The sequence below is a fragment of the Humulus lupulus genome, chromosome 1 (assembly GCF_963169125.1).
Source record: "Humulus lupulus chromosome 1, drHumLupu1.1, whole genome shotgun sequence".
NCBI classification, from domain to species: Eukaryota; Viridiplantae; Streptophyta; class Magnoliopsida; order Rosales; family Cannabaceae; genus Humulus; species Humulus lupulus.
Genome location: NC_084793.1, coordinates 57,991,334 through 58,004,524, shown reverse-complemented (window position 1 = coordinate 58,004,524; position 13,191 = coordinate 57,991,334). Strand labels below are relative to the sequence as shown.

The 13,191-nt window shown below is 39.0% G+C and overlaps 1 non-coding gene across 1 annotated transcript; it reads left to right on the top strand.

The window, feature by feature from the left end:
* Positions 1–991: 991 nt before the first annotated feature.
* LOC133813222 (small nucleolar RNA R71) lies at positions 992–1,098 on the top strand. The gene has a single exon (XR_009884258.1). It is a non-coding gene; the product is annotated as a small nucleolar RNA R71 (small nucleolar RNA).
* The last annotated feature ends 12,093 nt before the right edge of the window (positions 1,099–13,191 follow it).

The following is a 13,191-nucleotide window of genomic DNA, read 5'->3' as shown; positions in this document are numbered from 1 at the left end:
ATTATCTATTCTAGTCATATCATATAGTTGACCATAGGTCAATTCAATCTCAATTTTGAGTGGTTAGTATTCTAACTGATTGTATTATTTGAGTTCTTTGAGTTGTGTAATTTTGAGAAGAAAAGAGAAATTATGGCAGATTTATTAATTAAGATAAATTGGTATCTAAATTAATAAATAAATTTAAATCAAGGTTCAAATTATAAATAATTAATTTGATAAAGGATTTGAATAATTATTTAATTAATTAAATCAATAGAAAATAATACAGGCCTTGATTGTAAGTCCAATGGGCTTATAATCAAATGGGAAATTTCACGGGCCTATAGCCCATGATAATTTCGACCTAGGGCTTCAAAATGGCTGTTATTTTATTGATTTTTTAATTAAATTAAATGGCCTAATTGAGTCTATAAAAGGAGTGCTTAGAGAGAAGATTTTAGAGGCGAGAGACAAGTCAGATTTTCTGATAGTTTTATATTCTCTCTAAACACAAGTCCTTTTCTAAGCCACTTTGTTATTTTCTCTTCTTCTCTCTATATCTATCTCATGTGTTGAGAATTGCCCACACTAGTCTAGGTGGTTCTAAGGATACATTGGAAGACCGTGAAGAAAATAGAAGACCGGTTCAGTTTCTTGATTATACTCTGCGACAGAGAGGATACAAGAGTTAGAGAAACTGAAGGAAGGACTCTTAATTCCGCTGCGTATACTGTAAGTATTATATTATTTGTTTCTCTTTGAATTCAATTTTAGAAACATGTTTTAGGCTTTCTCGTATTAATTTATTTAATATTAGATATACATGAAAATAAATAAAGATCCTGTATAAGGTTTTTCCAAAAAATTATTCATCGCCATCTCCTCTAATAACTCATATGCCTCATTAGCACTTTTACTCATAAAGGCACCTCCCAGTGCGGCATCTATAATTTTCCTAGTGGTTCTATTCAACCCATTATAAAAATTATGCACCAACATCCACTTTTATATGCCATGGTGTGAACACTTCCTTAACAACTCCTTAAAGCGCTCCCAAGAATCATACAGTGACTCTCCATCCAACTGATAAAAATTATTAATTTCTCCCCTCAATTTTGCTGCCTTCGCTGGAGGAAAGAACTTGGCAAGGAACTTCTGAGCTAACTCCTCCCATGTAGTGATAGAATTCGCCTGTAAAGATATCAACCAACTCTTCGCCCTGTCCCTTAGTGAAAATGGGAATAACCTCAGTCTTATAGCATCATCACTTACCCCATTCAATTTGAACGTTGCACATAACTCCAGAAAATTAGCTATGTGTAAATTGGGGTTGTAATGCCCCGAATTATCCGATGTGGTTTAGTGGCGGTTTAGTAGTCCGGGAGGGCGATAATTGTTTAATTACGCCATTAAAATAATATATGCATGTTTATGTGAATTATATTATAATATGATGATATATGCATGCATGTGGGTCCACATTTGAAATATTATGATGTTTTGATAATTTGGCCCATTAAGGGTAAATTTGTGTATTTGGGTGCATGATGTGATTTGTGAATGAGATTCCATTATTATGGAGATATATTCGAGCTATTCGGCATGAGACAGTTCTATTTATTGGATTAGCAGTTTTGTCATAACGGGGTCAATTATCGGGTTGTAAGAATGTTTATTTGATGATAAATTGGGAATATTTGAGATCTGGGTGAAATTCTGGAAGTTTTGAATATAATGTCCCCAAGGGTATTTTTGGGACCCCGAGCATTAGGTTTTATTTGAGGTTACTTAAGCTTGAAGTAGCTGTCAGATAGAACGTACGATTAGAAAACCTCTCGTTCTCCTTCGTTAGCTCATTTTTGCCACCCGAAGCATATTCGAAGAAATCTTGAGTTCTAGGAGTCAGAATCAAGTGAGGATCGAGGCATAACGATCCTAGGAAAGATTAGAACCTTCTTGACTGAAGGATTTGAAAGAAACAACCTAATCGAAGGTAATCTAAGTTTAAAGTTTTGAGATTTTAGAGTTTCTAAGCTTTGAATTGGACTTTGTGAATTGTTGAGTTTTCGATTCGTTTGAACCATGGGTTTTGAGGGTTTTGGTGCATTGGGAAGCTTGGGAATCTTGTTTTGATGATTGGGGAATGTTTAGGTATGTTTTAGGAGGTTTGGAGAAGTTGAAAACACGTTTGGGAATGGCCTAGGGTTGGGGGCTGCGGCCCTGTTCTTGGGCACCGCGGCCCTAGCTCGATGAGGAAGGAGGGCGTTCTGTTTGCACTGGCCGCCACGGCCCTTGGTGTTGGGCGCCGCGAAACTTGCCTCTGGATTTTCTGGGGGCCATGGCACAAGGTGCCAGGGCCACGACTCTTGAGCAGGGTTGAGCCCATTTGCATGTTTTGACCCCGGGATCATGGTTTTAGGCCTCGGGATCACTCCTACTACCCCGATTAGTGAGGATTGATGTCTCGAAGGCTAAATCTTGGTTTGAGAACCCTTGATTATCATGTTATTGATGGTATCCTATAATGTGTTATGATTAGGTAACCGATAAAGGACTAAAAGCTAAACCCTTCTCAAGGGTCGTTCTTTTGTTCATTCTAGCTCGAATCAGAGGTAAGAAAACTGCACCCCATATGTGACATGCATGGTTATTCATGAGGCATGTTGGTTGTGTAAATGTGGACATGGATTGAATATTGAATGCTTAGCAAATGTTGCTCACTTGTGCATGGTACTGACTCATTAGTCAGATTTGGCAAAGGTGCTAGTATGAACTGTGAAGTTGTGACTCATTAGTCAGGTTCAGCAGTGGTACTGGGCACTGGTCACATTGTGCTGACTCATTAGTCAGGATGGCCTTAGCGTGTTCAACGCAAGCCAATAAAGATTAGATGTAATCGAATTTCTGCATTAGATGACTCAAAGAGCATTAATGCAGGACCGACCCCAAGTTCGATGAATATTATAAGCGCTTGTGTGGCTTACCCATCAGTCACTCATTTGTTAAGTTAGAGACTTACTCATCAGTCTCTCATTTGTTGAAGGCTAGTGGCTTACCCAGTAGCCACTCTTCTGTTTGAGTTAGTGACCTGCTTGTCAGTCACTCAGTATGGTTTACCAGAACCTCAAGTGATATTCACTCATCTGTTTGAGAGCTATGAGCTCTATGTGATTATAATGATAATCATTTGATGACGTTTACATATAATGCTATGTTTTCTTGCTGGGCTTTGGCTCATTGGTGCTATGTGGTGCAGGTAAAGGGAAAGAAAAGCTCACCCAGCCTTGAGTGGAGAGCTTAGGTGGTGATTTGTACGTATGCGGCCGCTTGACCACCACGACCAAGGTGTTCTCAGAGGAACTAGGGGGTTTACCCTATTTTTGCCGCTTAGGTCGGCGGGTTTGAAATTTTTGAACAGTAATGAACTTTTTGAGTTGTAAATAACTTGTAAATGTTCATGTGGGCCCATGAACAGTTTTATGTATCAAATAAAACATATCCTTTCCTTTTTATTGGTTTTCACCTTAGCCTGTTAATAACACCTAGAATACGTTTTTAACAAAAGGACTCAGGCTATGAGTCAAATTTCTGGTTCACCGTTCACGGTAACTGTTCTGGAGTAACCAGGGTGTTATAGGGGTCTTCTGTTGGCATACTTCCAAACTAAACAGTTGACTGAACCATCTGAAGGATTGGAGGCTTAATCTCAAAATTGTTGGCAGCAATTGTTGGAGGTCTAATGCATGAATGCACTCCTGTAATAGTAGGAAGTACATAGTCTCTCAAAGTTCTTGGTCCTTGCTCCCTTGGAATTTCTGCAGCCCCTTGACCATTATTAGGACCGTTTCCCAAATTGTCAGCCATGGTAAATTCCAATCTCCTTTTTATTTTCTGGTTTTGTTTGCACGCTCTTTCAATTTCACGATCTATTGGTATAACCTCCTTTTGTCTATTGCTTCGTATTTACCGAAAATTCCTGGAACACAATTAACCTTGATCCGAATAAATGTTAAAAAAAATAAGAAAACAAATCAAATTAGAACAAAAATTAAATTTAATAATATTAAAAAAACCAGTCCTCGGCAACGACGCCAAAAACTTGATCTCTTTTTAATTAACACGCAAGTATACGTGGTCAAATCAAGTAATATACGATAAGTGAAGTGCCGATCCCACGAAGACTGATATTAATTACCAATAATTAACTTCTAATTCTAATTGATTTAAATAATAATTTCATAATTATGAGTAAAATAGTTATTATTAAAATTAAGGAAACTATTAAGCACTAGAGAAATTCAGAGATAAAAATATGATTTAATTCAATGGATGTAATAGTTAAGGTTTAGTTTCATCAACCATCCACTTATGATTTCTAACCAATTTCCAATATTTCATAATTCTATTGTGATAGCAGATTACAACTATATATTATAGTCTTGCTAGGATCTATAACTCTATACAACATATTATTTCCTACATCTCTATGGTAAATCAACATATTGTAAGCTTTAAACATGTAATCCCTCACTACACAGTTCATAGAAGTACTTTCGTCTAATATAAAGTTGTGATTAACTACCTATAGCATAATTAGCCTTCTCTTTTCAGAGCATAGGTTAAAATCATATAAACATGTAAATGGTGATCAATCATTCACAAGCATTAAGCATAAGATAAATAATTCACAGAAGGAGAAGGAAATTAAGAAAATTTGCATTAAGAAATCAAAAGCTTCAAGGAGAATCCACTAACACCCTAATGACAAGATTAGTTCAAAACAAACATAATGGAATCAATCAAATTAAATATAAACACAAACTCAAGAATACGGAAATAAAGAAGAGATCAAGAAATCAAACTCTCAGATCTTCAATGTTCTCCCAAGTCTCTAGTAATTTCTCCACATCAAAATTAATGAATCCTCCCTAATTAACTCTTAAATACGTATTTAAATAGAAACCCTAAAACTATTTTTCAAAATAAATGACGATTTCGCCCTTCTGATAGCCACGGAAAAATACACGCACCGCAGCCCTGGCATTTAAGCGTCGCGGTGCGCTTCTCTGAATTTGTGAAAACACGATCTCTGATTCCAGCAAGCGTCGCGACCCTTCACCCATGCGCCGCGGCCCTTGAAAATTCCAGAAAATGGCTCTCTCTATTTTTCCCTTGGGCTGCAGCTCTTCACTTAAGCATCGCAGCCCTTCATATTGACCCCAAAACTTATTTCCAAAGCTCCAAAATGAACAAGTCTCTCTGCGTATGAATCCTCAACTGTCTTCTAGTCAACTTTTAGCATAAATTTCCCACATTGTTATGATTTTTCGTTCATTTCCACAACTCCATGTTTCCTTATTCTATTTCCTACAAACACACCAAAACAAGCGTAATACCGCATAACATTCCACCAAATTGACTCAAACTTACCCTAAACACAGGTTAAAAGCTATGCTAAAAGCTGACTCATCAAATTCCCCCAAACTTGACTTTTACTCATCCTCGAGGAAACCCGCTGTGACTATTTCACCAATTCGCTCACTAGAACCGTTTCGAGCCATATGCTGCAAATTGTTGGATTAGCTTATACAGGATCTTTATTTATTTTCATGTATATCTAATATTAAACAAATTAATACGAGATAGCCTAAAACATGTTTCTAAAATTGAATTCAAAGAGAAACAAAGAATAGAATACTTACAGTATACGCAGCATAATGAAATAGTCCTTCCTTCATTTTCTCTAACTCTTGTATCCTTTGTGTCGCAGAGTATTATCAAGAAACTGAACCGATCTTCTATTTTCTTCACAATCTTCCAATGTATCCTTAGAACTACCTAGACTAGTGTGGGCAATTCTCAACACATGAGATAGATATAGAGAGAAGAAGAAAAAATAACAAAGAGGCTTAGAAAAGGACTTGTGTTTAGAGAGAATCTAAAACTATCAGAAAACCAGTGATAAAACTTATGTTTTGACCACTCTCTAAGCACTACTTTCATAAACTCAATTAGGCCATTTAATTTAATTAAAAAATCAATAAAATAATAGTCATTTTGAAGACCTAGATTGAAATTATCATGGGCTATAGGCCCGTGAAATTTCCCATTTGATTATAAGCCCATTTGACTTAAAATCAAGGCCTATATTATTTTCTATTGATTTAATTAATTAAATAATTATTTAAATCCTTGATTTACGCTTATTTATTAATTTAGGTACCAATTTATCTTAATTAATAAATCTGCCATAATTTCTCTTTTCTTCTACAAATTACACAACTCTGTGAAACTATCCAAAATTGACCTGGTCAACTTTGATAATTCTAATTGATGATTAAATCAATTAATTGAGACTGTCTAGATTGTTTTATCCTAGGTACAATGGGGACCATGGGCCTATGAAATCAAGCTCCAATAAGTTATCATAAATCTAACAAATAAATTTACTAACTTATTAATTCATTGTGACTCCACTATTGACTCGGAATTGCACTTTTGAATTCATAGAATGCTCTATAAAAAATATAGATACGCTATTAATTATCCATTCTTACAACCATAATTGTCACTCAATCCTCTATAGACGGTCTACAATGAGATAGGACTAAAATACCGTTTTACCTCTCATTGTATTTTATCCTTAAAACACTTAGTTCCTTGTAAATGATATTTCTATAAACTAATTTAATAACTGAAATGAGATCTCTATCATTTAACACCTTAAACAAAACTAAAAGGAAAACATCATCTCACTTCTTCATCAGAAGTTATAGATGTTCATATCTATGATTAACACTCCCACTGAATTATACTACCGAGTTCCCAAGATGTAAGTATGGGCTAGTCCGTAGGGTAAGCTGGTAACGAACAAGTCAAAAAACTCAAATAATACAATCAGTTAGAATACTAACCACTCAGAATTGTGATTGAATTGACCTATGGTCAACTATATGATATGACTAGAATAGATAATAATGGTATGTTTACTTATCTTATCAACTCTCAATATCAGTCCAGTCTGATGTAACAAATACATCCGATCTTATCTAACTTTACTAATGTTCTGGAAAGAACATAACACTGTAATGTGTAAGTAGATGATATCGTAGATTGGAAAGTCAGTGTAAATTCGGTGCACTAACTAACCTTAGGACTAACTTATTTTGAACATATAATCATATTTATATTATACTATGATTACGTCACTATAAATAAGATTAGCTATATGCTCGGGATTTAATAGAAGTTTATATTAAACAAATAATCATGAAAATAAAACACGTGAGCAAAGTGATTAACCAAGTCAAAAAAAAAATTATATTCTTTTATTGATAATAAAATGAGATTACAATGAATTTAGGTTTTAATTAGGGCATAAAACCCCAACACAAATATATCTACATAATAATGTGGTCTCAACAATTTATCACATGCATATCTAATACTCATAAACATGCATCTCACATCATCGTATAATCATATTAATCATGCATGCCACATAATCATGCATTAAAACATTAAATCACATCTATACCAATTGTGCCTCCCGACACGCTAATCAAGGCCCTTAAGCCTTATTAGAAATTTTGGGTCGTTACAACTATCCCCTCCTACTGAGAATTTCATCCTCGAAATTTACCTGAATAACTCGAGGTACTGATCCTGCATCACTGACTCAAGCTTCCAGGTCGCTTCCTCGATGCTGCTATTCCTCCACAATACTTTAATTAGAGGAATCGTCTTGTTCCGTAGAACCTTGTCTTTTCTATCTATGACCTAAACGGGCCGGTCCTCATCAGAAAAATCTGTCTGCAGTTCTAAGTCCTCATACTTCAACATGTGAGTCGTATCTGAGACATACTTTCGAAGCATAGAAATGTGGAATACGTCATGAACCCCCAACAATGACGGTGGCAGTGCCAATCTATAGGCAACCAACCTGATCCTCTCTAGGATCTTAAAAGGCCCATTGAATCTAGGACTCAGCTTGCCCTTTTTCCCAAACCTTCTCGCCCCTCGCAATGGCGAGACTCGCAAAAACATGTGGTCCCCTACCTGGAACTCCACTTCCCTATGCTTAGGATTAGTGTAGCTCTTCTGTCTGCTCTACAAAGCTAGCATTCGAGCTCTGATCTTCTCAATAGCCTCATTAGTCTTCTAAACCATATCCGGTCCCAAATTCTTCCTCTCACCCATCTCATCCCAATGAATGGGTGATCTACACCTCCTCCCATACAACATTTCATACCGAGCCACTGTAATCGTTGATTGATAACTGTTGTTATATGAAAACTCAATCAACGGGAGATAATTACTCCAAGACCCCTCAAAGTCTATCACGCATGCTCTGAGCATGTCCTCCAGTTCCTGAATCGTCCTCTCAGACTGTCCATCTGTCTGAGGATGAAAGGTCATGCTGAATTTCAACTGAGTCCCCATATCCTTCTGCAATCCAGCCAAAAACTTGGAGGTAAAGATAGGATCTTGGTCTCATACTATAAACTTGGGAACCCCATGGAGAGAGGTATGACCTCCCTCACATACAGTGTCGCATACTAATCCATAGTATAAGTTGTCTTCACTGGCAGAAAGTGAGCTGACTTGGTGTATCTATCCACTATCATCCACACCAAGTCATGCAACCCCACTATCTTGGTTAATCCTCCCACAAAATCCATCGTAATTTCCTCCCATTTCCACTCGGTAATACCCAAAGGCTATAGCAACCCCGCTGGCTGCTGATGCTCAGCCTTCACTTACTGGTAGGTCAAACACGTGACCACGTACTCCACTATATCCTTCTTCATCCCATGCCAAGAATACAACGTTCGTAGATCCTGATACATCTTCATGGTGCCTGGATGTAGTGAGTACGGCGTCATATGAAATTCATCTAATATATCACGTCTAATCCCCATATCAGTCGGAACACAGATCCGATCCTTGTACCGTAGCAAACCAATCTCATAAATGGAATAGTCCTTAGCCACTCCCACTAAGACATTCCCCATAACTTCTTGCAACTGTGCATCTACCAACTAACCCTCTTTTATCCTCTCTAGAAGGGTCGACTGTAATGTAATATTGCCCAACCGGCCCACAACTAGTTTTATCCTCGCTCTGGACATCTCCTTTGCAAACTTTCTCGATATCTGTGTAGCGCTAAACAATTGTCCCAGGCCCCTCCGACTCAATGCATCTGCCACTACGTTGGCTTTCCCTGGGTGGTAAAGAATGTCATAATCATAGTCCTTCACCAACTCCAACCAATGCCTCTGCCTCATGTTCAGATCCTTCTAGGTGAAGAACTACTTCAAACTCTTGCGATCAGTGTATGTCTTGCACTTCTCTCCGTACATATAATGTCACCACATCTTCAATGTGAATACCACTGCTGTCAACTCCAGATCATGGGTAGGGTACCACTGCTCATATTCCTTCAGCTGTCGTGATGCATAAGCTATCACCTTCTCATTTTGCATCAACACGCATCACAAACCCAACCTCGATGCATCACAATATACCACAAACTTTACTCCCTCCCAAGGTAGACTCAACATAGGTGTTGTGATAATCCGTCACTTTAATTCTTGAAAGTTGTTCTCACACTTGTTTGACCAGATGAACTTCAGATTCTTCCATGTCAATTCTGTCATCGGTGTTGCAATCTTCGAGAACCATTCCACAAACCGCCTATAATATCTTGCTAGTCCAAGGAAGCTCTTAACCTCTGAGGCGTTCCTTGGCCTTGACCAATCTTTCACTGCCTCCACCATAGATGGATCCACCTTAATACCATTTTCACATACAATGTGTCAAAGGAATGCCACCTCTGGTAGCCAAAACTCACACTTCTTCAACTTGGCGTACAATCGGTATTCTCTCAATCTCTGCAAGACCTGTCGGAGATACTATTCATGCTCTGTCTCTGAACTGGAGTACACTAGGATGTCGTCGATGAAGACAATCACAAACTGATCCAAGAAGTCCTTGAACACCTTGTTCATCAAGTCCATAAATGTTGTTGGGACATTAGTCAAACCAAACGACATGACCATAAACTCATAATGCCTATACCTTGTTTGGAAGGCCGTCTTCGGTAGATCCTTTTCCTTGAGCATCAGCTGGTGATGACCTGATCGAAGATCAATCTTTGAGAACACCGTCTTTCCCTGTAGCTGATCAAACAAGTCATTGTTCCTTGGTAAGGGGTACTTATTCTTAATGGTCAACTTCTTCAACTCCCTGTAGTCTATAAACATCCTCAGAGTCACATCCTTCTTCTTAACAAACAAAACCGGAGCACCCCATGGCGAGTAGCTAGGCCTGATAAACCCTAAATCAAGAAGTTCCTGCAATTGTATCTTCAATTCATTCAGTTCCACCGGAGCCATCCTATATGGTGCCCTCGACGCTTGCTCTGTCCCTAGCGCTAACTTAATTACGAACTGAATCTCCCTGTGCGGCAGTAGCTCTGGTAAATCCTCAGGGAACACGTCCAAGAACTCACGAACTAATATGGTCTCTCCCGACCCTACTGGAAAAACTATCATAGAATCCACCAAACTAGCTAGGAAACCTATACAACCTCCCTGCAATAGGTCTCTAACTCTCAATTCTGATATCATGGGGATGCGGGGTCAATGCACCGTACCCACGAAAACAAAGGGATCTTCTCTCTCTGGCTCAAAATTCACCATCTTCTTCCTGCAATCAATGGTAGCCCCATACTTGACCAACCAATCCATCCTTAGAATCATGTCAAAATCCTCCATACCAAACTCAATCAGGTCTACTGATAACTCCTTACCATCAACCATCACCGATAGTGCTCTAATCCATCTCCTAGAAACCCCTACTTTCTCTCTAGGCAATATAGTCCCGAACCCCACAGTATAATACTCACTGGGTCTACACAATCTATCAATTACGTTACTAGAAACAAACGAATGTGTAGCACCAGAGTCAATCAATACAGTAAAAGGAGAGGTAGCACTAGAAAATTGACCTGTAACCACTGAGGGACTAGCCTCGACCTCTGCTTGCGTCAAGGTGAACATTCGAGCTGGAGTCAAGCTGCCCAATTTCCCTGCTTCGTCTTTCTTCACCGTTGGGTAGTCCTTCTTGAGGTGTCCCACCACCGCGCACACATAACAGGCCTTTGTCCAACATTCGCTCGGATGGCATCTTCTGCACCTCATGCACCCTGGGTAGCTTCTCCATGTCTCACTGCCTCCCTGGCGGCCACCCTGAGCACCCGACCCCTTCTATCAAGGCCAGCAATGGTCATAGTGTCAGGGATCTTCCTCTTCAGATCACTGGGGCCTCTGCCCCAACCGGACCCTGAATATGGAGGCACCGCCCTGCAAACCTTCTGTCTTGCAGTATTCTCCCTAAAAAACTTATTCCCCGCCTCCTCAGTGATAAGAGCCTTCTCAACAGCCTGGGCACAAGTCGTTCCCCCAGGTACTGTTGTAATTCTCACATCTAAAGCTATCATAGTATTAAGCCCTCTAATAAATTGGTCCTATCTGGCTGTACTGATAGGCACTAGGTCTGCTGTGAACTTTGTAAGCCTATTAAACTTCAGGGTGTACTTTGTGACTGTCATGTTGCCCTGCACCAACCCCACAAGCTCATTCACCTTTGCTGCTCTGACAGTAATGTTATAGTACTTCTGCCTAAACAAATCTCTAAACTCATCCCAACTCAGAGTAGAGACATCCCTGGTCTGTGATGCCACTTCCCACCAAATGCGGGCATCCACTCGCAGCATATAGGTGGCACAGGCACCCTGTCATTACCTTCCACCCTTATGAAACCTAAGATTGAAGTAATAATACTCATTCACTGTTCGACCTTCAATGAATATAGTCCTCCCTGAAAGGTTGGAGGATGTTGTCTCCTGAATCATTCATATAATGGCTCCCACCTGTTCCAAACCATAGGTGTCTGTACCACTGGTGCCATAACAGGTGGCACAATAGGTGAAACACTCCCTGACGGAGCCTACGGTCTCAGTAAGCGAATCTTTTCATTCTAGCTCTGTGACCGAGCTTGCATATCCGTTAGTATCTACTACTAGTTCTCAGGGACTGGCAAAGGGTTCTGACCCTGTTCATCATCTCTAGCCTCATACCATGTGCCTGATAGTCGTATAGATCGCCTTGGACACATAGCTATCCAAGTTTATCTACAATCAACGACTCAACGGTCAGACAATGATGACAGTGTAATAATCTTTCCATGATCCACCATTGGAGCTCAACTAACCACAAGCAATCAAGATGAAAATAATCATTCAAATATTCACTCACACGCAATAGCAATGTTAATACGCATGCCTCAATACCATCACACAGTAGTCAAGGGCCAAGCCCTATTAGTATCTCATGCACCCTATTAATCACATAGTAAAGCATTCATATTTCATTCAAGCACTTAAGCATATAATCACATATATATAATTACCAAACCCTGAGTCGAGCTTGTCTTTAGCGGTGAGTGTACATGTCCAGCCAGTCTTCAAGAACCCTTAAACCTAGACCGCTTTGATACCAAGTTGTAATGCCCTGGATAACCAAGACCGTTACACTATGTATTTGAAATAGTGCAAGACTTGCTAATCAAGTCATTTAAATAAAAAAAAATGTGATCCTAAGTCATAATCTGGTTAGGGTTAAAAGATTTTGATCGTAAATGGTTAATCTTCATTTAAATAAATGTTTGGTACATGGGATCCCAAAAATAGGGTTTAAAAGATGGATTTACAAACTCTCAGAAGTTATATATAATCAGTGGCCACTTTAATGGAAAAATACAAGTTTTAGGCTTCTGTCCCTGTACTTTTCCCTCGGCCGTGGTGGAGGAGCAGCTGACAATGTACATCTTGCCCCCATAGCTCTCCAACTCATCGTTGATCGACCTTAACCTTGCCTTTACCTGCACCACGTAGCACTCATGAGCCAAGGCCCAACAAGAAAACCATAACAACATGACATAATCCATGATGATAATCAAATAGTTCACAAGACAATTATTCTGATATTCAACAAGCCATAGCATGAAGCTAACAACAATAAACATCTATATTTAACAGTTTATCTCAATCAATACACAACACTCAGTGTTGATGCCCTTAAGTTGCACCCTCAATTTAACACACTTACTCCAGTTCGCTTAGGTCGAGTTCAGTGTTTATCTAGC